The 25,414-nt window shown below is 36.1% G+C and overlaps 1 pseudogene; it reads left to right on the top strand.

Annotated features, from left to right (window-relative positions):
- The window catches only part of LOC124075656 (transmembrane protein 230-like), a 52,796-nt pseudogene extending 30,349 nt beyond the window's left edge, over positions 1-22,447 (top strand).
- The last annotated feature ends 2,967 nt before the right edge of the window (positions 22,448-25,414 follow it).

Below are 25,414 nucleotides of genomic sequence, written 5' to 3'. Positions count from 1 at the left end.
ATTCAGAATAATGCTTTTGAGGTATATTCAATATTGTTGCAATACTAATTGAAATATCAACAGTGAATTCTTTTTTGTTCCTGAATAGTATTTCATTACATTATTGGAGCATAAATAGTTTATAGAGTCTCTTACTGATAAATATCTAGGCTGTTTCCAGTTTTTGGTTATTATGGATGAAATCTGCCATGAACATCTTTGTACAAATATTTCTGGATATGTTTTAATTTCTCTTGGATGAATACCCAGGAGTGAATTACTGGGCCCTAAGTTACATTAATGTTTAACTTTTAAAAGCAGTTGATAGTCTTATAACATTCTAACTGATGAAATTCCCACAACATAAGAACAAGAATATTCATTCTGTTTGCAGAAATGTATGACTCAAAATATCATGAATTACAAGGGGCTGGGGAATGGGGGGTGATGGCAAATGGATCTAAAATTTATTTTAAGGTGAAATTTTTCTAACATTAGATAATGGTCATGGTTGTACAATTGTGAATATACTAAAACTGGTGAATCAAATACTTTTAAAGGTTGAATTTTACAGTACATGAATTATATTTAAATGAAGCTGTTATAAAACATTGCCACTTTTTAGAGTAACTAATAGATAAACTTTTAGATAAACTAATAGATAAACTTTCATAAAACTTTTTACTCAGTTTTTCATTCTTTTTGATTCTCCTACTCATTTTTCTGGAGTTCATTTTAGTTCTCATTTATAGAAGCTATTTTTTACAGGGATCCTAAAATGTGAGCAAGAACAAAGAAATCAGCTTTTATTTGATGCCGCTCTATATTATCTCAAGTACTTCCAAAGAAATAGCAGTTACTTGCCTGTGCAGTAGCCAGTTTGAGAAATTATTTTTAAATAAAGAATATATATGTATATGCACATATATATCAAAACATCATGTTTTGCACTTTATATACACTTTTCATTTGTCAATCATACTTCCAAAAAGTTGGCAAAATAATAAAAAGGAAAAAGTGGATGTTTTAGACTTTTTCACATTATATATTATTCACCTAAGCCACAATCACCATTATTAGTAGTACTGTATTAATGTTTTAGGTAATATTTGTGCTTGCAATGTAATATTTTAAAAATTCTGTAGTCATTCCATGAAATAAACAAAAGATCTGTGGTAGTAACTTTAAAAAAACTAACATGCAATTAAACCACAATGACAAAGTGGTCACCCCTAAGTAAATATACATATTTAATATGCAGACTTTAAATTCTATATTCATAAACAAGGTTTAATAGCATAGAAGATATCTAAAATGTTAAGTGGAAAAAAAAGTAATACTCTTATCACAAGATCCTGTTAAAAGAAAAGCTAAAGGCAGTTGAGTTTAACAAAGCGTACTTGAGCAAGAATATGCTCAGGTAGCATTAGAGACCAAACAAGGTTCAGAATTCCCCTGTCCCCCTGCCCTCCGTGCAGGTTATATTTATAGCTGAAGAAAAGGAAGTGACATACAAAACTAACCTGATTGGAAGTTTGCATTTACCTAATATGGGCATGGTCTGGTCAGCTGGCAGCCTGTGATTGGCTGAAGCTCCACTGCTGTGATTGGCTGAAACTTTGTTGCTTGGTTACAAAGGTCTACTCTTGATTAAGCTACGATTTTTTTTTTTTTAACCCATCAAACTATGTCTAGAAGCTGTTTTAGGCTAAACTTTATGGAGGCTGGTTTGGACCAACTTTGTTTGTTTAACAATTCTAACTCTGTAGTATGAATATATTAAACTGTGACTTTAAAGTAAACCGAAATGTTAAAGGCACCTACCTTTGTGTGGTGACAGATTTTTCTTTCTTCCTATATTTTCTTTTTGTTTTTTTGCGTTAATTTTTTTAATTGTTAATGGAGCTTTATTTTATTTATTTTATGCGGTGCTGAGAATCAAACCCCATGCCTCACACATGCTAGGCCAGGCACTCTACCACTGAGCCACCACCCCAGCCCCCTCTTTCTATATTTTCTAAGTTAACTACATTTTAGTTTATGATAAAAAAAAGCCATCTAAATTCAAACATCATCACAAGGGAAAGTGATTTGTTATATTGGTTCCTGAGGAAATGGAAGTGACAAGAGATGTCAGTGTCATCATGATCCAAGGGTTTCTAGTTTTTGTCCTAATAACTAATTTTATTGGCACCCTAAGCTAGTCCACTGAACACATATAAGTAACTTACAATAAATGAATCACACAGCCTAGATAACTTGAAGGTCTTGATAAAGACTATGTATGTGCCATTCATTTCTTTCCAAATTTTGTTTCAGGAAATATAGAAATGTAAATTTTGTGTGTGTGTGTGATGGCTGAAATGTAGTACACAGAAGTAATAATTTCAGTTATATAATCAAGTGTGAACAAGGTTGTTGGAAAATAGGAACTCTTGTGTATTGTCACATAAGAGAGAAAGTTGGTAGTAACTATTAAAATGGAAAATGTGCATACTCTATGATCTGTATAAAACTACTATTGGTTTTCAATTGCTGCTTAACAAATAGTTAAAAACAGCTTAAAAGAACATGTATATTTATTATCTTTCTATTTCTCTTTGTCAGAAGTCTGAAACATTGTTTAACTGGGTGTTTTGCTCAGGATCTCACAGAGCTGAAATCAAGGTGTGCACAAGACTGTTCTTTTCTGGAGATATGTTTTTCTCCACATTTTTATTGGTTCATTATGAACACAGTGGTGGCAACTGTCATTATATGTTAGTACATGCACACATATAACAATATAATGTGACTAATATTCCTTCCTATCACTTCCTGCCTCCCTCTCCTCCTCTTACCCCCTTGTCCCTTGCCTCTACTCTACTGATCTCCCATTGCTTTTCATGTGATAACTGTAAGGGTAAAAGAAATCGAAGTTAAAGCGTAAAATGTAAAGGGTAAAAGACCCGGTGTTGTAAAGTTTCTAAGCTGCAAGGTCTGAGTTAAAATGTAAAGGATTAGGTATTGTTAGGTTTCTATGCTACCTGCAAAACCTGAAATTTCTGTAGCTGTTGAGACAATGCTTGGAACTGCCCAGTAAATATTTCCCCTGACTATTGGTTGTTTAATAAGGGCTTTGTGTGGTCGCATGTAGGCATTGCAGGGCCTGGACCAATCAGTTTAAATGTAACCCCCTCCTTAGGAATGACCTATCACTCCAGCCTGACCTGTTCCAGCCAATGAATGAACCAATCATGTTTAGGAGTTGTTATTCAATTTTCCCGTGCCTAATGATGATTTGTTCTGATGTATACAAAGCCCTCCGCCCTCCCCAAAAAGTGTACTTAAGCAGTGCTCAGCCCCTGCTCGGGGCTCTGGGCTGCTTTCCCTTCTTGAGTGGGCACGGAGCCCCAGCATGCTGGTTCAATAAATCCCCCTTCTGCCAATTGCATGAGTGGTCACTTGGTGGTCTCTTTCTCCGACGTTTCGCGGGACCCTTACAATCACCATCGCCTTTCTTTTCTGTTTTCTTCTCTAGCTTCCACAAACGAGAGACAACCTACAACCCCTCATATTTTGAGTTTGGCTTATCTTGCTTAATATAATGTTCTCAAGTTCCATTCATTTTCCTGCAAATGAAAATTTCATTTTTTTTCTTTTTTGGGTGGTACTGGGGATTGAAATCAGGGGCACTCAATTCCTGATCCATATCTCCAGCCCTATTTTGAATTTTATTTAGAGACAGGATCTCACTGAGTGCTGAGGCTGGCTTTGAACTTGCAATCCTCCTGCCTCAGCCTCCCAAGCCACTGGGATTACAGGTGTGTGCCACCACCCCCAGATAATTTTTCTTTATGGATAAATAAAATGCCACTCATTTGTTGATGGACAACTAAGCTGGTCCTGTGATTCGACTATTTTGAATTGTGCTGCTATAAACATGAGTATGCATGTATCACTGTAGTATGATGAATTTCATTCTTTAGGATACATACTGAGTAGTGGTATTGTTGAGTCATATGGTGGTTCCATGCATAGTCTTTTGAGAATCACCCCCTTAGGAGAGTCTAGACACCAGTGTAAGATATGCTGACAGGTGGTAATATCCATTCCCTGGGATTTTTAGTTAAAGACAAATCTTTACAAATACGAAAAAAAGAAAAGAAAAAGAGGCCTGGATGGAGGGCTTGTGGGGGGAGAGTTCTCAGTGTTCTAGACATCCAGGCTTCACTCCCAAGTAGGCTTTCATAAGGTATACTTGAAAAAAATAATTCATATCTTGCACTTGAAGGGCTGAAAGGGATCAGTGTTTCAGTCCTGCCCATAGAAGACTGAAGGGAATAAGCTGTGGCTAAGGTGGCCCTAGCCCACTGATAAAATTATACTACAGTTCTGTTTTTAAACATACTGAAGTTTCACTAAAAGCATAACAAATGTATGAGTTATCCTGCATACTATGTGCAATTCCAAGAGAAGGGGGCTCTTCTGGGGTAATATTAAAATGAACCACATCAAGAAGACTGTCTAGAGAACACCAAGACCCCGGAGGACAGGAATCCATCAGAATCTTAGGGGTTAAATGGGATCTTAAAAGCAACAGATGAAGGGGGCAAAGTTCATAGTCAGATATTCCCAGAGAAGGATCACCAAGAAACCTGCTTAAGCACCCTAACAGATGAATCCTCAATATTTTATCTGCTATATTGAAGGTCCTGGTTTTTGATGACAACTGCCAGTTACCATGGCCTGTTTTGTTCCTTAACTCTTCTTCCTCTCTTCCTTCTATTCATGTAATTTCCAGGAGGAATAGTGACTAGGGAAGAAGATAGAGAAAGAAAAGAGTAAAGAAGACAATTTTATCCTTCCTCTAAACTGTGGAGTTCTTTGCCTGAGGCATCCAGACTGATATGGGAAAATGTTGATAAAATGGTACAAAATTTCAGTTAGATGGGGAAAAAAAGAACTTTCAAACTAATTAAGGATTTGATTTGACATTACATTTGATGTAACTTTAAAATGACAAAAAAAAGACTATTCTCACATGTGAAAAGAACCCCAAAAGCTGCTAGATATGACCAAGATTTCCTAAGAAACAGGAAAATAATTCTTTTAATTATATTTAAAGGTTAAGTGTAGGTAAAAAATGATGCTTTTTTCTGCTTTGATCTATTGAATCATATTTATTTAATGAAATTAATTGTCACTCATGGCGTTGGATAAGAATTCTTGCCATCGACTTGCTGGTTTTTATCCAAGTAGAGACTTGTCATGGTCTGCAAAAGAGGCCCTGAGGGGCTTCATGGGAATGCACCATGCAAAACAAGCACTTTTGTTAGCCAACTGCCTTTGCTTCTGTCCATCTAGATGTTAATGAAAGAGCTTTGTCCAAGAGACCATAGGACAATTCTAAGATCACGTGGGAAGCTTTGACATTGGCAAGGTTGTGAGAAGTAGCCTTGAACTTTGGATACTCAAATGAACATTGGCAAGCCCCTCAAGCTGGAACTGTGAGAGTGTATACTCTGATAACACCAGCTCAAATTGATTTTTGTCGCCTATAAGCAGCTGTCTGAATTAATACCTTCAACCAGCCCATTTGTCAATCCTTTACAGGGATACCAAGGAGGTTTTATGGGAAAGACTATTTGGTTTCAGTCTCCTAATAAATAGTATACATAATGTATTAACTTGCTACAAGAAAGTTATGTGTCCATTCTCTCTGGAATCCAGAAGTCAATTTAAAAAGATTTTTTATTTGTTCATTCAAAATTATTCTCAGTCTCATTTGTGTGAAGACTTATCTAGGCATGGGGATAAAGCAGCATTTGAATGAAATATATAAAGTTGCTATACACAACAGCCTATTCCCATGTTATTATAGATGGAGGTTGACAATAAACAACAGAAAACAGAGATAGCATAAAGAAAGTATATAATGTGAAATAGTGAAACATTAAAATGAGGCAACCAAAGAAAAATAGGTCATAGGATATATGTAAGAGGACTGTATATTTGGTAGTAAATAAAGCACTTTGGATCCCTCTAGGAGCATTGGAAGTAATGGATTTAAGCAGTACTAACAGTGGAACTGTGGGAGCTTGGTAGAGGAAGTTCCTGCTTATCAGCATTGGTTGAACACTTCGTAGAAATTGCCAAGATAACACCAAGATTCACTTGGGAATAAAAAGAGATCAGAGATGGTCAAAAACAACATTGAAAAATAACAAAATTGGAGTATTTACCCTTCCCAATTTCAAAAGCTACAACAAGAAATATTTTTATGCTACCAGCAGAACAATAAACATATAGATCATTATGTACTTATATTTATGTTCTTGGATAGGCAGAATTAATATTATCACAATGCACATACTACTAAAAGCACTATATAGATTCAAAGAAATTCCCATCAAAATACCAATGACATTCTTCACAGAAATAGAAAATGTAGCCACGAAATTCATTTGAAAAAAATAAGAGGCGTAGAATAGCCAAAGCAGTGCTTAGTGATAAAAGCAAAGCAGGAGGTATCACAATACCAATACAGCATGATATTGGCACCAAAACAGGCATGAAGACCAAGGGAACAGAATAGAAGACACAGAGACAAACCCACTTGTCCTACTTGGCAAAGGTGCCAAAACATACATTGTAGAAAAGATAGCCTCTTCAACAAAGGGTGCTGGGAAAATTGGAAATCCATATGTAACAAAATGAAATTAAACCCCATCTCTACTCTGCACAAGACTCAAAGTGGATCAAAGACCTAGGAATTAAACCAGAAACCCTGCACCTGCTAGAATAAAATGTAGGCCCAACACTCCAACATATTGGCTCAGAAACCAGCTTCCTTAACAAGATTCCTTAAGCCCAACCAGTAAAATTAAAAATAATAATAATAAATGAGATCACATCAAATTAAAAAACTACTTCACAGCAGAGGAAACAATTAAAAGCACAAAGAGAGAACCTACAGAATGGGAGAATATCTTTGACACCTGCTCTTCAGATAGGACATTCATACAGAGAATATACAAAGAATTCAAAAAACTTAACACCAAAAATCAACCCAATCAATAAATGGGCAAAGGAACTAAAACTTTTCTCAAAAGAATAAATATGAACATTCAACAAATATATGAAAAAATGTTTAACATCTCTAACAATTAGAGAAATGCAAATGAAAAACTACACTGAGATTCCATCTCACTGCAGTCAGAATGGCAATTATCAAGAATAAAAGTAACAATAAATGTTGACAAGGATATGGGGGGAAATGAACACTCATACATTGCTGGTGGGACTGAAAATTGGTCCAACCACTCTGGAAAGCAATATGGAGATTCCCCCAAAATCTAGGAATAAAACCACTATTTGATCCAGTTATCTATCTCCTCAATATATATCCAAAGGATTTAAAATCAGCATATGATAGTGATGCAGCCACATCAATGTTTATAGCAGCACAATTCACAATAGTTAAGATATGGAGCCAACATTGTGCACTTCAGCAGATGAATGGGTAAAGAAAATGTTGTATATATACACAATGGGATATTACTCAGCCATAAAGAATGACATTTGCCAGTAAATGGATGGATCTGGAGACTATCATGCTAAGTGAAATAAGACAGTCCCAAAAAAGTCAAAGGTTGAATGTTTTCTCTGATATGTAGAAGCTAACCCACAATAAAGGGGGTATAAAAATGAGAATAGGAGTTCAGTGGATTAGACAAAGGAAAATGAAGGGAAGGGAGGAGGAATGGAAAAAGGAAAGATAATGGAATGAATCTGACATAACTTTCCTATGTACATACATGAATATACTACAGTGTGTCACACCATTGTGTACATTCACAATAAATTAATTTTTAAAATAACTATGGGTGAATAGCAGAAAGATCAGTAGACCAAAGGGAGCAGGGGTTTGGGGGAGGTGAAGAGAAGGGGAAGTACCAGGGACTGAATCAGATAGAACAAGATGTGTTTCATGCTTGTGTATTTGTCAAAATTGATTCTACTTCATGTATAACTAAAAGGAACCAACAAAAAAGGATCTCTATAACTCATCAATTAAAATATAATCAAATTTAAAAACGGGCAAAAGACTTTAATACATATTGCTACAAAAAAAGGTGCACACATGACCAGTGAGCAGAAGAACATATACTCAACATCGGTATTCATCAGGGAACTCTAAATCAAAACCACAAAGAGATAATCACTTCCTAGCCACTAAAATGGCTGTAATAAAAAATACAGTTTATACCAAGTTTATACAAGGATGTAGTGGAATTGAAACCCTCACATATTGATAGTTGGAAAATATTTTGGCGGTTCCTCAAAACACTAAACATAGATTTACTTCCAGTACTTTTACTTTGCCTAGGAGGAAGAATGAATAATCCCCTTCGGTTGCCACTTTCAGTATCTTTTTCCTAATGCATCTCTTAAATTAATACTATGTGTGATGGCTCTTTTTTGGGAAGGTATATTCAAGGGAAATGCAAACACATTTTTCACACAAAACTTATACACCAAAGTTTATAATAACTCTATTTATAATCACCTCAAGTTGGAAATGTCTATCAACTGATGAATGGATAAATAAACTAAGGTATTTCCATACAACAAGATGACTTGTCTTTCATTAAGACCTGCTCCCAACCCTTTCTCAGGCTCCCCTAAAGACTTCACAGGCCCTAGCATGTGAGTACCATGGCTTAGAGGCACGTTTTCCAAATGCTAAAAGTCTTGCCATATCAGAATCATTTATTTTGTCTAATAAAATGCCCATGGACTGAACTCCTAGAATGGCATTAACTATACCTCTACTACTGCCTCCCCAACCTCATGCAACGGAGGAAGAAGCAAAACTATACCAAATGGGGAGTGCACAAAATCTAGCACAGAACTTTGTCTTGGAGCTAAGTGCCAGGCCTGCCATGGTGAGCACCTGGTACAAACCAAACTCTCCATGGCCAGGCCCTGAACTCATAAACTGAGACTCTAGACATGCACCAGTGTCAGGTTAACCAACCTATGTGTTGGTTAGCCAGATTCAACTTTCAGCCTGCATATTGCCAGAATTTCAATGAACCTGACACAAACCCCAAACACACACATATACATACACACAGGACTGCACACTGATCCTGTGGGCGAGACTCAGATGCTACTCAGCTTAGTGTTATAGCCTTGGTAGCCAAGGGAGTATCTCTACAAACTATTCCCTAACCTGGGATAGTACGGCTATCTTCCGGCCAGGGTTGGCTGAAGGAGCCTCTAGATCTGCCTCCAGGACCAGGAAGAGACTTGTGCCCCAGTGCAACAGACCCATGTTTCAGCCTGTATCACTGCTGGTTGTGGCATGGGCCTCAGTGTCCCCTTGAGAATGTGCAGGCTTTTGTGGCTATGAGACTCTGGCATGAACCAATTTAGTATCAGTCTGTATGGCCAAGACCCCATTCATTGAGGGGTAGGCCAAGGTAGTAAGCACAAACTTTTCTCTGGAACTGAGTATTGGACTGGGAAAACCTAACACTGGGCAGATCCTAATAACTTTACTCTCCAGGCCTGCCTGTAGGCAGAGCCTCTGGAATAATTCTAGTGCAAGAAGAAGACATGTGGCCCTAATATATCAGACTTCCATTCTAGTCAGCATCACTCATGACTGGTTGTAGCCATCTTGGGTCACTGTTCCCTGTCAGGAATAGGCAGCCAATAGATGCGTGGATCTTTGTCCTACCCAGTGCTGTAGGTGGGCTGACGGCTCAGGGTGTGATTTGGCTCTCTGGTATCAGTATGTACATGTTGGCATAGAAGCCTGGCACTGGTTCCTCCGTGGTAAAACTGCTCAGGGCAAGGTAGAATGTTGCAATGCCTGACCAGAAGCCAGTGACTATTTAGAAGGTATCTAGGCCCACCCCAACTCCAGGGAGAAAATTGTGGGGATAGATTATCTTTTTAGGTACTTTGATTCATTCTCAGCAACATACTAACTGTACCTTTGGGGAAAACCTGGGCTTGGATTGCCCTCTAGTGGTAAGATAGTGACAACACACCAATAACAGATTGTAGGCAAACCTGGACCTGAGCACCATCCAGTGTGAAAGTAGTGGAAGTGAATACTCAGAGAAAATGAGGAGGCTATGTAAAATTACAGAAAAGACAGGCATTTTAAAAAGCCATATAACAAAGACTGAAATAAATGCCTAATTCTTCAATGTGCATATTTCATCATACATTAAGCATCAAGAACTTTCAGAGAACCATATCTTCACTCATTAGGCACCAACATAAGTCTCCAGAAACTGACCAGATGATTACCAGTATGGATAATCTCTCCAACAGAGAATTTAAAACAGCTGTCTTAAGGAAAATCAACAAGCTTCAAGAAAACACAAGAGAAATAATCCAATACTCTGACAAAGAAAATTAACAGAAAGATGGAAGCAATTAAAAAATGTTAAACAAAAATAACTTGACCTGAAAATACACTAAGCAAAATTAAAAACATGATAGAAAGTATCAATTGCCAAGAAGGTCTTACAGAAGAAAGAATTAGTGTTCTCAAGACATGTTTTTTGAAAATACAGTTAGAGGAGGAAAATAAAATAATAAAAATAAAATAAAAATGCAGAGGAATGAAGAAAGCTTACAGAGCTTTGAGGACAGCATTAAAAGAACATATATTTGGATTGTTAGGATTCAAAGTTCTTGAGAATGCCAAAGGGGTAGAAAGCTTGATTAAACTGATAATAATTGGAAATTTTTCCAAACCTAAAGAGGGATACAAATGATGAGGATGGGAAGGTCAAAGGTAATCAGCCAAATTTAAATTAACTAAGCCTACCCCCAAGGCACATTAAAATTAAGCTCTCAACATGAAACAAAGAGAAGATCCACAGGGCTGTAGGGGAAAAGAAATAAGACAGTAGGGTGGCAGTCTTCTCAGCAATATCCTTACAGGAGAGAATGACATGAGATTTTCACAGTACTGAAGGAAAACTGCCAACCAAGCATACAGTACCCAGTAATACCATCCTTCACAAGTAAAGAAGAGATAAAGATATTTTCAGGCAAACAGAACTGAGAGTATTTGTCACCACCAGGACTATCCTACAAGAAATGCTAAAGGAAGTTTTTGAAACTGAAAGATATGTTAATGAGTAAAAAGAAAATATCAGAAGATCTAATGCTCACTGGTAAGACTATTCAATTTCAGAATGCTCAAATATTGCAAACCATTCATTTCTTTAGTATGAAGAATTAAAAGAAAACAATTAAAATAACTGCATTAACAAATGAAGAGAGACAATATATAAACATGTACAATAAAACATTTAAAATTCAAACTGTGGGAAGGAATAGAGGGCATGTGTAAAATTTTTCATGAATATATTCTATTTCTTTTGTTTCTTTTGTTATTATTTCAGTCATGATGAGTTGCTATCATTTAAAAATATAGTGTTATAATCAAAAGATGTTTATGTAATCCTCAAAGTGACCACAAAGCAAACAATGTATAATAGACATACCAAAAATAATAAACAAGAAATAAAAACTTCTAAAGTAAGTCATTTAAGCACAAAGAGAGGCACTGAAAGAGGAAGAAGGAAGGAAGGAAGGAAGGAATAAAATTCTATAATAAAATTAGTAAAAAGTTACAAAATGATGGTGGTAAGACTTTACCTATCAATAAATGTCATAAATGTAAATGGATTAAATTTCCCAATTTAAAGATATAGAGTGATGGAATAGATAAAAATAAGAACCAAGTGTAAACTGTTTATAAGAAATTCATTTTACCTCTAAGGACACACATTTGACTGAAAGTGAAGAAAGGAATAGGAACATTTCATGTAAAAGTAAAACCAAAAGAAAGCAGGAGTAGCCCTATATATACCAATTAAAATATACCTTAAATCAAAAGCAGTAAAAAGAAGACAAGGAAGTTCCTTATATAATGGTGAAGTGGTCAATTCAACAAGAGGAAATAAAAATTCTAAATATATAAGCATCCTATATGTATATATAAAGCAAATATTTTTAAATCTAAAGGGATATATAGACTTCAGTACAATAATAGTAGGGGGACTTTTAACATCCTACATTCAGCAATGGACAGGTCATCCAGACAGCAAAATCAACAAAGAAACAGCAAAGTTAAATTACATAGTAGACCAAATGGAATTATAAACATCTAACTAGCATTTTAATCAATAGCTGTAAAATGCTTATTCTTCTCATTAGCACATGGGGTATTATCTATGATAGACCATATGGTAGGAATATTATCTATGATAGATCATATGATAGGCCACAAAACAAGACTCAATCAATTTAAAAAAATTCAAATCATGGAATATGATTTGACCACATTGAAATAAAACAAGAAATAAATAATTTTAAAATTTGGAAAAATCTAAAATACATTAAAAAGTCTAAAATTTGGTCTTGAATAACCAATGAAATAAAGAAGAAACCAAGAATAAAATTTTTAAATTTCTTGAAACCAAAGAACATTGCAAACATAGCATGCCAAAACCTATAGGATACTGTAGTGGCACCCCCTCCTCCATAGAAAATCTTAATTAAGTTTCCAGAGACCCTCACCATAATTGTTCTTAGACTGTCAGCAAGAATTTCTGTAAGAGAGTTGTGTGGGGGGGTATGTTTGCAGAAGCAGAGTGCAATAAGAAAGACTAACTCAAGGCCTTCACAGAGGTATTTCCATTTCAAAGGACAATAGTTAGATCCTAGGGAAAGTGCTTTACAATTCAAAAGATGAGAGTAAATGGTGAATTAGGTCCAGGGAAAATAGCTGGTGGGAAAAGTAGAGGGGAACTCTCCTCACAGGCACTGATTCAGAGATCATCCTTGGGGTTATTGTAAAACCTGACCTGAGTTGGTTGCCCAGAACAATAGGAAAAAACCCTACTTTTATGTGGACTTCTGCAGATTGTAAACCTCTGAGCTCCTCCCCCTACACACTGGGTATAAAGTTCTAAAACTTTCTGAACTCAGGGTTCAGAGGGATTGATTGATTGTGATGAACATCCACCCACCCCCTGCTGGACCTGGCTGTAGCCAATAAATCTGCTAATTTCTCCATATCCAGCCTCATCTGTCCTACAACAGTACAACAAACCCAGTACTAAGAAGGTGGTTTATAACAATCTGCATCTACAACAAACAAGTAGAATGATTTCAAATAACCAATTACCTGCTTCAAGAAACTGGAAAAAAAAAAAAACGGAGAGGTGTCAATTGTTTCAAATACATCCTGTAAGACCAGCATTACCTTTATACTAAAACCAGACAAGGACAAAACAAGAAACAAAAACTGAAGGAAAATATCCTTAATGAACATAGACATAAAATTCTCAACAAAAATACTAATAAACCAAATCCAACAGCTCATTGAAAAGATTATTCACCATTATCATGTGAATTCATCCCAGGGGTGCAAGGATAGTTCAACTTATATAAGTCAGTAAATGTATATACATCAATAGAATGAAGGACACAACAAATGATCACCTCAATAGATGGAGAAAAGGCATTTGATAAAATTCAACATCAATTTATGGTAAAAATACTGAACAAGTAAGATATACAAAGAATCTGCCTCAACATGAAAAAGCCATTTATAGTATGCTAACAGCTAATGTAATAAGAAATTGGAAAAACTGAAAGTTTTCCACAATCTAGAACAAAAAAAGTGCGTCCACTTTTGCCACTTTTACTCAGCATAGAATGTGTTTAAATATTGAAATCATACAAGGTATATTCTCTGAGTATAATGGAATAAAACTGGAAATCCTTAATAGAAAATAATGGAAAAATTCACAAATATATACAAATACAGAATAACACATCCTTAAAAAACTAATGAATCAAAAAAATGATATTACTAGTAAAATTAGAAAATACTTTGAAATAAATAAAGATGAAAACCAAATAAAACCCATGGGATGGAGTAAAAAGAGTGTTCAGAGAGAAATTTATAGTCATAAATGCTTAAATTAGAAAAGAAGAATTATTCTAAATTAATAACATAAATTTATACCTTAAGTAACTGAAAAAGGAAAGCAAGTTAAGTACTATAAGGGAAAAAAACAATGATTAGAGTGAAAATAAAATAGAGAATAAAAAACGTAATGGAGAGAATCAAAGAAACAAAAAATTGGTTCTTTGAAAAGATAACAAAATTCATAAATCTTTGACTAGACTTGTCAAGAAAAAATGAGAGAAGATTCAAATTACTAAATCAAAATTGAAACTGGAAATATGACTGTAGAATATACAGGGGAAAAAGGGGATTTTAATGGAAGATTATAAACAATTGTTTACCAACTAGTAAGGTAACCTAAAAATGGGTAAATTCCTAGTGAGACATAAACTAACAAAACTAACTTGATAAAAATTGGACTATGTCAAAATAAATCCTAATGTTATATATAACTAAACAGGACCACTAAAAAGAAATATGAGTGGATTACCAAGAGTATCAGTACAAAGGCAGCGGTGGCATCAGTGTCTGCTGGGGCTGGGGCTCAGCCGTAGTGCACTTGAGGCACTGGGTTCAATTCTCAGTACTGCATATAAATAAATAAAATAAAGGTCTATCAACACTAAAAAAATATTTTTTTTTTTTTAAAAAAAGAGAGCAGTGGCTGTAACTCTATGAGTCAGACTTTGGTGCAGAGTGAGATATTTATCTATGTGCAGGGCAACACTAGTGGCAGTCTTCTACCTGGTATTGAAGTTTGAATGATGTAAGGAGGATAAATTGCTACAAGACTAAATCAATGAACATGATGAGTTTTGGCCAGAAATAAGGTTCAGATTGTGGTGTTCAGTTCTAAGTAGCATAAGGATACTATTGAGAGTGGGGGCAAGGAGGGGCCACTGAAACTACATAAATTAGCCTGCCCTCAACAAATCATTCATCTGTGACACAAAGGGATGTACCATCTGTACTTTTTTGATGCCTCAAATAAAAAAAAAAATCCTGAGTGGAGTTGACTAGGCTGTGAGTCGTACTTCTGCTCCTAAGTATACCTGGCTAGACATGAAGCTAAACCTGATTAAAGTTTGACTTTCCCAGAGAAATGAGAAATTATATCCCATCTGATTCAAATGTATGATATGTCAAGATCATTGTACTGTCATGTGTAACTAATTAAAACAAATAAAAAAATTATAAAAAGTTTGACTTTCCCAATGTCCTCCGTGCTTTGAACTCTGAAATCCTTATCTCTCAGTAGTGAATGAGACATTCTGTTCTTCATCTCAAAAATGCAAATATAGTCACAAAGACATTCCGCTCATACTAAATAGAATGTCACTGATTACAAGTCCACTTAGGCAAAGTGGGGACACTTATAGAATTTCCAATGAAGATTATTGTCTCTTATGGGTTGAATGTTTGTGTCCCCTCCAAATTTCATGTTGACAATCCCCAATGCAACAGTACTAAGAGTTGGAGTCTTTAAGAGGTGATTAGGCCACAAGGGCTCAGCCTTCATGGATAGAATTAGTGCTGTATGAAAGGGCTCAAGAGAACTAGTTGGTTCTTCTTTTGTCCTTCTACTCTTCACCTATGTGAGAGTACAAGAAAAAGGACCTCACAAGACACTAAATGCTGTTGTCTTGATCTTGGACCTCACAATATCCCAAACTGTGAGAAATAAATTTCTATTCTTTATAAACTACCCAACCTAAGGCATTTTTGTTATAGCATCAGACACAGACTGAGACAGAAATTGGTACTGAAAAGTAGGGCATTGCTATAACAAATTCCTGAAAGTATGGAAGTAGCTTTGAAACTAGGTAATGGGTAGAGATTTAAAGAGTTTGGAGGTGCATGCTAGAAAAGCCTACATTGCTATAAATGGGGCATTAAGAGTATTTCTTGTGAGAGATCAGATAGCTGTGACTCATTTGGGCCCAAGCTCCAGAGAGCACAAGGGTTAAAGCTTGGCAGCATCCACATGATATAATCATGCAGAGTGCACAATCTGTGGATGTATGGTTATCTCATCCTAGTTTCAAAGAATGTCCTGGAGAGCCTTGGGACTTAGACAAAGATTTCCAAGTGGAGCAGGACTGCTGCAGAAAGACTCCACTATGGAAATGCCCAGGTGGAGCCATAGGGTCAGGACCACTGTAGAGAGTCTCCACTAGGGAAATGCTCAGCAGAGCTGAAGGTCAAGACCACTTCAGAGAGTTCCCACAAGTGCAATGCCTAGTGGAGTTGTAGTGGATGGACTACCTAGCAAAATCCCATACCTGTGGAGCTACTGGCATGGAACACCAGCCTGGGAGAGCTTCCAGTATCTGATTCCAACACATGAAAAGTGTTCATGCGCTGGACCCAGCAAAATCATGGGTACAGGCCCACCTGGAGCCATGTGCACCCAACCCCTGTCCTGTGTGTCCAGAAGGCAGGACATGAAGTTAGTCTCAAGCTTCAAGATTTAATATTTACCTTGTTGGTTTTGGGTCTTACTTGGGACCCATTGTCCCTTTCTTCTCACCTATGTCTCCCTTATGCTTTTCCCACTATTGTATTTTGGAAACACCTAACTTGTTTGATTCTACAGACTCAACAGTGAGGAAAAAAAATGCCTCAGGATGAATCACACCTTAAGCCTCATACATAAATGATTTAATTAATATTTAGATTATACTTCAGAATTTGACTTCAAAGTTGATGCTGGAATGAATTGAGACTTTTTGGGATATTGGCACTGAATGAATGCATTTTGTGAGAAATGAATTTGGAGGGAGCCAAGGGAAGAATGCTATGGTTTGTATATTTATGTCCCCTCCAAAACTTATTAAAACTTGATTCCTAATGCAATAATATTAAGAGGTGGAACCTTTAGTGCCTTATAAAAGGGTTCAAGGAGACTAGCTAGGTCCCTTTTTGCTCTTCTATTCTTCCCCTAGGTGATGATGCAGCAAAACGGCCCTTACCAGAAACTGAATGCCAGTAGCTTGATCTTGGATTTTCTAGTCTATAGAACAGTAAGAAATAAATTTCTGTTCTTTATAAATTTTGTTATAGCAGCATAAATAGACTGAGACACTTTCTCTTTGGCTATTCTTAATTTCAATCTATGGGGTAATTCCTAGAAGACTTAATAAAAAATGTTACAATTGCACAGTAAGTGCTCCTTCAGGAGCTGATGAAATGAACCTTGGCATAAAAGCACATGTTTAATTCCAGTCCTTAGACAAGTAGAAAGTCAATATCAGTAAGCTTCTAGAAGACAGAAATAATTTAAATTAAACCTGGTTCATCAGAGAGTAAGCTTATGTTTACTAAAATGTCAAGCTACAAGTGCAGAAAATAGAAATTACAGGCATCATGTGTTATACCTAATTGGTTTTTGGTTTGTTTGGCAATTCACTGACAGTAAATCACAAGAAAGAAAACATTTTCCCACAATCAGAGCATATTGAGTGTGAAACACAGCCAAGAGGCCCAGCTCTTCCTCATCCCACCTAATACTGAGGTAATTGGCACAGCTGAATAGTTGGAAGAGGATGGGAACAGGGAAAAGTAGCCAAAAAAAAATCTAGTAATCACTCTGCAGATTCCATCAGGATGATTGCCTCTGAGCTGCTTGGGATGCTTCCCCTGCAGAACACACCTCCATGTGGACCACAAAACATTCCAAACACACTGTGTGCTTTATGCTCTCCACCAGATTAGCTCTGCAAGTACACATCTGTGGGCTGTGAGTATAAGTGTGCAATACAGTCAGCCAGCTGACTTTGCAAGATTGGGAGAAGGCACACTAACTTGAGCATTTCAGGGCACTATCCTAGGGGAAACAAATGTGAAGATCTTGACTCAAATTGGCTTTGCTGGATTGAGAAAAGGAATCAACAAAATGATAAGGCAATCTAGGAAATGGGAGAAATATTTGCAGATTATATATCTGATAAGAGGCATCTTAGTTCATTTTGTGTTACTGTAACAAAATGTCTGAAGATGGGAATTTTATAAAGAGTTAGAGCAAGACATCTTCTTGGGTCTGATGTAGACCTCATGGCAGATGGCATCAAAATGGCAGGACCACATGTGGAAGAGTTTACATGGAAATTAGAGACTGGGGACAGGCTAGGATCACTCTTTTCATAGCAATCTGCTTTCATGTGAATTAATCCACTCCTACCAGACCTGACCCACTCTCATAAGACAGCATGTATTCGTCTAAATAATAAAACACTAGAGGCTGGATAACTTCTAAAGAAAATAAGTTTATTTAGCTTAAAATTCTGGAGGATCAAGGGCATGGTATTGATATTGTCTCGATTCTGGTGAAGGCCTCATGACAGATAGCATCACAATGGTGAAAACTTGTGAAAGAGGGAAAGGTCATATGGTAAGATAGAAAGCCAGTTATATACTGGGGACTTTCTGGAGCCTCATAAGAAGTATCTTAATCCATCCCAAGGGTATGATTCCAATGAGCTAAGGACCTCCCACTATGCCCCATATCTTAAAGGTCCCACTACCTCTTAACATTGTGACTGATGAGCAAGCTTACAATATATATGCCCTTGGGGAAGAAATCTCCAACCAACCCATGGCACAGCATTAATCTATGCATGAGGGTGGAGCCCCTATGACATAATTACTTTCTACTATGTCCCACTTCTTAAAGTGCCCACCATCTCAACACTGCCACACTGGGAACCAAGCTTCCAGCACATGAAACTCTGGGAGACAAACCATAATAGATGTTAATATTCAAAACATAAGGATCTCATACACCTCACTAGCAAATCATCATCATCATCATCATCATCATCATCATCATCATCATCATAATCCTATTTATGTAACTATCTAGACTTGAATAGACAGTTTGCCTAGAAAGTCACATAAATGGCCAACAGGCAGATAAAAAGTTTCTTAACATCATTAATCATCAGGAAAATGCAAATCACAACCACAAGATATAACCACAAACCTGTTAGGGTGGTTATTAATCAAAAGTCAAAAGATGACAGGTATTGGTCAGAATGTAGAAGAAGGAACTCTTATAAATTAATTATCAGAGGGAATGGAATTTTTTGAAGCCACATAATCCAACAATCCCACTACTCATTGTATATTGTATTTTATCCAAAGGGAATAAAATCTCTATTTTGAAGAGATATCTGCCTTCCCTTATTTATCCAGTATTATTTATAAAAGCCAAGGCATGGAATCAACTTAATTGTCCATCGACAGAAGAACGGTTAGAGAAAATGTCACACACCCACCCACACACACACACACACACACACACACAGTGGGATATTTATTCAGTCTGGGAAGAGATGGAAAATGTGCTATTTGCAACAACATGGATGAACCTAGAAGACATTATGCTAATTGAAATCAGCTAGTCACAGAAAGATAAGTACTATATGATCCCATTTATATATGAAATTTTAAAAGTTGAACTCATAATGTGCAGAATCCTAGTTTTCAGGGTGAGGGGTGAAGAGAATGGGTAGATGTTAGTTGAAGGACAAAAACTTACAGTTTTAAGATGAATAAGTTCTGGAGGCCAGTTCTGGAGAGTAATATTCAGCATGGTAACAATAGTTAATAATGTATCATACACTTCAAGTTTTCTAAAAGTGAAGATCATAAATATTTTCAACCAAAAAGCAACCACCTGAGATAATAATATGTTAATAGTTTGGTTGTAGCGATCATTTCACATTACATACATTTCACATTACATACATAGTAGAAGGTAATTATGTCATAGGGGCTCCACCCTCATTTATATATATAAATCACATAAGAAACTTTGAATTTATATAAATTTTATCTGTCCATTTTACTCAAAAATTATATCCCATCTGATTCAAATGTATGATATGTCAAAAAAATAACAGTATGCCATACATTTCCATGTGTTATAAATTTCAATAAATCAGTGTATCAGAGTACACCTCATAATGTTATGAATAAATACACTTGTGGAAATATTTTTAAAAAGCTGAAAAACATGTCTCAGTTGTGAAAAATATATTTTCTATTATGTTATATTTCATATTAATAAAATATTCTTAGAAAGCAGGAAGTTTTTAATATTTCTTTTTTTTCAGTGAAACCACTTTTATTTTTATATTTTCCACATAACTAACTTCATGTCAACTACAAAAATCATGAAATGAAGAACTGATCATGAACTGCAAACCCCAAATCATTGGAGTGATAAACAGGATTCCCCACTGTTATAAGTAACCAGGATATCATAAGTTCATATTTAAGTATTAAACACATCATATATTGAGAAATAATAAATATAGTATAGCAGAGGGGAAATTACCAGCACAAAGAGCCTGACATGTATTTTTAAGACAGATGAAATTTCTAGACACAGTTTTAGTCATTAAAGGGGACACAGAGTTATACCTTAGCGTGCACTGCTCTGTACAAAACTATAGTCTTAAATAAGTTACATTTCAGGCTATACAATTAGATATCACTTACCAGTCAATTCATTGAATATTTAATAATATACAGATACATCTTAATCCAGGTATATCATTTATATTTCAAACACATAAATCTCTCTATATTTCTTTCTTTAAAACTTACACATTGAAATTACAAAAAGCTAAATACTTGTGCAAGATATCTGAACAACTAACCCTGCTGAGTACTTTTTGAGTACTTTTATGCTCTGTGTGTGTATTATTTATCTAAGACAAACAATGGGTTTGTGGTTAACAACTTTGCTTATGAAATCATCAAACAAATCTAAAACTTCAAATATGTAACGTTAATGTAAGTGAAAACTTCACTCATGTTTATTCCAATAGACAAAAAATTCAGATGAACAACAATTTTCCTGTTGTGCTGAGCCTTGTTAGGTACGAAACACTCTAAAATATTATTGATGGAAGAAATATAGTGTATGGCTCTTTATTGGGAAGGGGGGAATGCTACAGAAGAAATCTACTTTTCAATAAATGGCAAATATGTATGCCTCAATCTGTAGCATATTCTGCCCCTTCCCAGCTTGTCATACTGACAGAAAATAAAAACTTGATAAGACTCTAGAAAATATATTGGTCTAACAGCATACTGCATCCCCCACTAGGTCTAAGAAAAGTGCCTCATTAATGTCAGCACCATAGTACTGTACTTTCATTTTTCAGGAATAAAGAGATCTCACAGTAGAGTGTATTTGGTAGCTGAAATCCCTACTCAAATATAGTTCTCATGCTGTTCTGACAATAGGCAATTAACTGCAATGCAGTCTGCCCCAGATTTTACTATTTCTCAAGAATTGCTTCAAAATATTCTATAATACTGCTAACATTCTGGAAATTTTCCACTCACAGTTTCTAATGATTCTTTATAGAATCATACACTTTTATAAAGGTTTCTCTCTAGGATACATTTAATCACTTTTGTCTATCACAACTAAACCTGGTAATAATAAACCTGGTACTTCATATTTGCTTTGTGATTCTATAGAAAATTCACAAGATCTAGCCTTTGGCATTTGAATAATAAATTAGTTTTATTTGAGAGGAGGAGGCTATTGTTCTTGGCAACTATTCTTAAGACAAGCTGAAAACAGAACTCTGTTCTGGACAGTAAAGCAAATTATTAGTACTATTATTGACATCCTAATTTTAATGGATGTTGCAATACAATAGCACATAGGAAAGTTTTATTCTTCTTATGCTTATTTTTGCAGGAGGGCCAAACCAGAACATACTGTTTTAGTGTTTTGTCAACAAAATAATTATTTATAACTTTTATAGTAGAATTGCATGTTTTAGGAGTATCAGTAAGGCTGGCTATGCCATGCAGCCTGGGACCTCTAGGCCACTAGTTGTGGGCAAGTTCCCTGCAAGAAGGCAGCTTGGTAGAATGCTCTGGTAATACATGCCTGAGGCAGGGTGGGAGCAACATGCCCTCTTTGTCATGAGCCAGGGCTATTGCCTGAAGCAAGCACAGCATAGTTCTGGGTTTGAAATGGTTGGCTGCTTTCCAGAAACTAGTTTTGTTTGATTTTGGTCTAAATTTGCAACAGTTCTTCTCCATGTGGAAAATGACTGGAAATGGGCAGGAAAATAGTACTATAGTTGTGTCAGGGTAACCTAGCTACTGGAATCCCCAGTAGTAAAGTAAAAACTCAAGGCTATCCAGCACAGACAATGGCTATATTGACCTTCAGTTTAAGAAAAACCTCCTAAGATTCCTTACAAGGTCATTGCACTTGCCTCTGTGCTGTTTTTGATTGGTGCCTTTCCCATTATTTCAGGCTCTGTCCTGCTATCAGGCTACATCAGCAAAGTGGGGTCAGACCAAGCAGTTCCTGTCCTGATCATTGGCATTCTGGTGTTCCTGCCAGGATTTTACCATCAGAATATGGCCCACTATGTATCCAAAGGCTACAAGAGTTACTCTTATGATGTCATTCCAAACTTTGATGATTAGCACTCACTTAAGCACTGAGAAGGGTCACAATGAGACTGTACCCATCTTTAAGATTTTGAGCAGAAACTAGGGCTAAAGACTGAGGAATCCTGCATTTTTCATATGTTTAACAAAACAATAGCTAGAGTTTATGGGGCCATTCCAAGAATGTTCACTGAGCTTAATTAGCTGATCAGGACATGATGTTTTTCATCTCCTGTCCCTGGCAAAAGCTCAACAAGTTTTCCCACATGAATATATATCATGGGGGAATAGCAATGTTACTAATTGGGAATGCAGGAAGTTTGCTGTAGTATAAAGTGTTACCACTACTTCCCTATTTACATTGAGAATTTCTTTTAAATAGTCTTCATTGTCAATTTGATTTTATACCAAATGGAAGAGTGTGGTATGTCTAATTTCTTATTACTAAGTAATTTATTTTTAAAATATCAAAAGATTTTAACCCTTACACTTAACTCTACCTTCATGTTCTGATGGAAGACCTCAGCACAATTGGTGAGCTCCATATGCAATATTTTTTACTTGGTTTCTTAGTGACATGAACTGGGATTTTTTAATCCACAGAGTAAGTTTTCAAAGTGTAAACACTTTTCTTTGACAACCAGCTTGATCTTGGCCAGCTCTGGTCTAGTTTCCCAATAGGTTGGCCTGAATATAATTTGAATCATTCTATCCTTTGTATATCAAGATGTTCTGTGTAGCATGCCTTTAAAGACTGGACTTTTGGCTGTTCCATATGAAAAATGAAGATAAGTAGTTACTAAAAAAAGGGAAAAATTGTATATTTTATACAAAAATAGGTTCATAATTAAACTTCCAAATTTGTATATTAAACAGAATTAACTCAAGCTTTCAATGAGAGATTAGTTGCAAACTTATTCCCTACTATGAACATTTCCTTCCCTTGAAATAGTTCCCTTGATACTTGTTATGGTTTGGATATGAGGTGTCTCCCAAAAGCTCACATGTGAGACAATGTGAGAGGATTCAGAGGGGAAATGATTGGGTTGTGAGAGCCTTAACCCAATTAGTGAATTAATCACCTGAGTGGTAATTGAAGACAGGTGGAACATTGGGGGCATGGCTTTGGGGTATATATTTGTATCTGGCAAATGGAGATCTATTTATCTCTCTGCTTTCTGATGATCATGTGAGCTGCTTCCCTCTGCCACACTCTTCTGCCATGATTTCTGCCTCATAAATACAAGGAAGGGAGGTGACCTTCTATGGACTAAAAAATCATGATCCCTGAAATAAACTTTTCCTCCTCTACAATTGTTCTGGTCAGATATTGTAGTCACTGCAGCAAAAAGCTGACTGAAAGCTTTTTACAAAGCTTTACAAAAAACAGTACTGAAAGCTGGGTCCTTGTCCTTGATGCTAATCCAATAATGAGGACATGGTTTTGAGGAAAAGGGAAAAGAAGTTTTATTGCTTTGCTAGCAAAGGAGAAGCACAGGGGACTCCTCTCCCAGAGGCTGTGGATCTGTCCATCAAGGGGAACAAGGAATTTTTAAAAGAAATGATTCAAAGGCTACATTCCACTTGTTCTCTGCCAGAGTTCTAATTCACTTGTTAATTTGGGAGATAGTCATTTCCGAGATATTCTGGTAACATGCTCAAAGTCTGAATTACTTTTTCCTGTGGTGAGTGTGTTCTCAAGAACAGATAAGTCTATCTGGATTGGGAAGAAAGATAATCCTGTTTCCCCTGAAACAGGGCGGGAGAGAGGAAGAGAAAGAAAAATATCTGTTTGAAAAATGACTTGCAGTGGCAGAGAAGCAAGGACTGTATTCAAAAGCATTAAGCAAACCATAATTACAAGGACATGGGTTTGAGAAAAAGGAAAAGGAAGGTTTATTGCTTTGCTAGCAAAGTAGAAGCACAGGGGACTCCTGTTGCAGAGGCTGTGATTCTGCCCATCAGGGAGTACAGAGGGTTAAGATTCATTCAAGGTGTTCCCTGTGGGGGAGGGGCAGTGGGTTGTGATTTACTAACAAGTGAATTTGGGAGACAGCCATTTCTTAGATCTTCTGGAGCCATCCCTGAAGTATGAGTTACTTGGTTTGTGCTCAAAAACAGATAACTCGGCCTAGGATGGAAAAAGGGTAATCCTGTTCCCCATCCCCAGGTTAGGAAGGGGGAGAAAGAGAAGAGGAAAAGAAAACATGTCCATTTTAAAATAAACCTCAGTGCAGAGCAGCAAGGGTTATAGTCAATGCATAAGGTAGTCCACTGTTACATGGTCAGTTAATGATTGCCCTAACATAAATACATTAAAATTCTGTGCACAAATCAGCCCATTAGTTGAATTTACTGGACCAGGTGATGTCACATGAATTCTACTCCTCTCTCAGGAAATGTATATAAATCTAAGGCTATTTGTTTTTTTAATGAAGACATTTAAAATACTTTCAAATATAGCAGCTTTCTATTTTAATGAATTTCACACAAAGTGATCATCCTAATTGCTACTGTCTTTGGAACTACAGTGCTTACAGAACAATCATTAATACTGAGATTAACACATTTTCAACTTTTCTTCTTAGGCAATTCTATTAATATTTTCCAGTGGAAGAGTATGGAAAATAGACCAGAATCTTTAAGGTAAATGTACTTCTGTATGGTAAATAAGTCTGAATACCAATATAAGCCTCTTAAGAATATGTGTAAGATTAGTGTTCAGTCCACTTCACTAGAGCAAATAATAATTTTATGTATAATTGGTAAATGTATATGGAGGATTATGAAACAACTTTTTACCATTTTATACTAATGATTCACTTTTTTTCTATAAAAATTTATGCACAATTGTTTGCTGCAATGTTTGGTAAATGATTTATAGTGCTCAAAACGAACTCATGCATATTTCTTTCTGATTGCCCCAGGGAAAACAGAGACTTTCAATTTCCCTCATTCTAGATGGGTCTGAGGCACAATTTCTAACTACATAATGAAAAGCAC

The sequence above is a fragment of the Marmota monax genome, unplaced genomic scaffold, assembly GCF_021218885.2.
Source record: "Marmota monax isolate L192 unplaced genomic scaffold, Marmota_monax_Labrador192_F-V1.1 WCK01_AAM20220418_F8-fsc00206, whole genome shotgun sequence".
NCBI classification, from domain to species: domain Eukaryota; kingdom Metazoa; phylum Chordata; class Mammalia; order Rodentia; family Sciuridae; genus Marmota; species Marmota monax.
The sequence above is the reverse complement of the archived record's forward strand: the minus strand, read 5'-3'. Positions and strand labels throughout refer to the sequence as shown.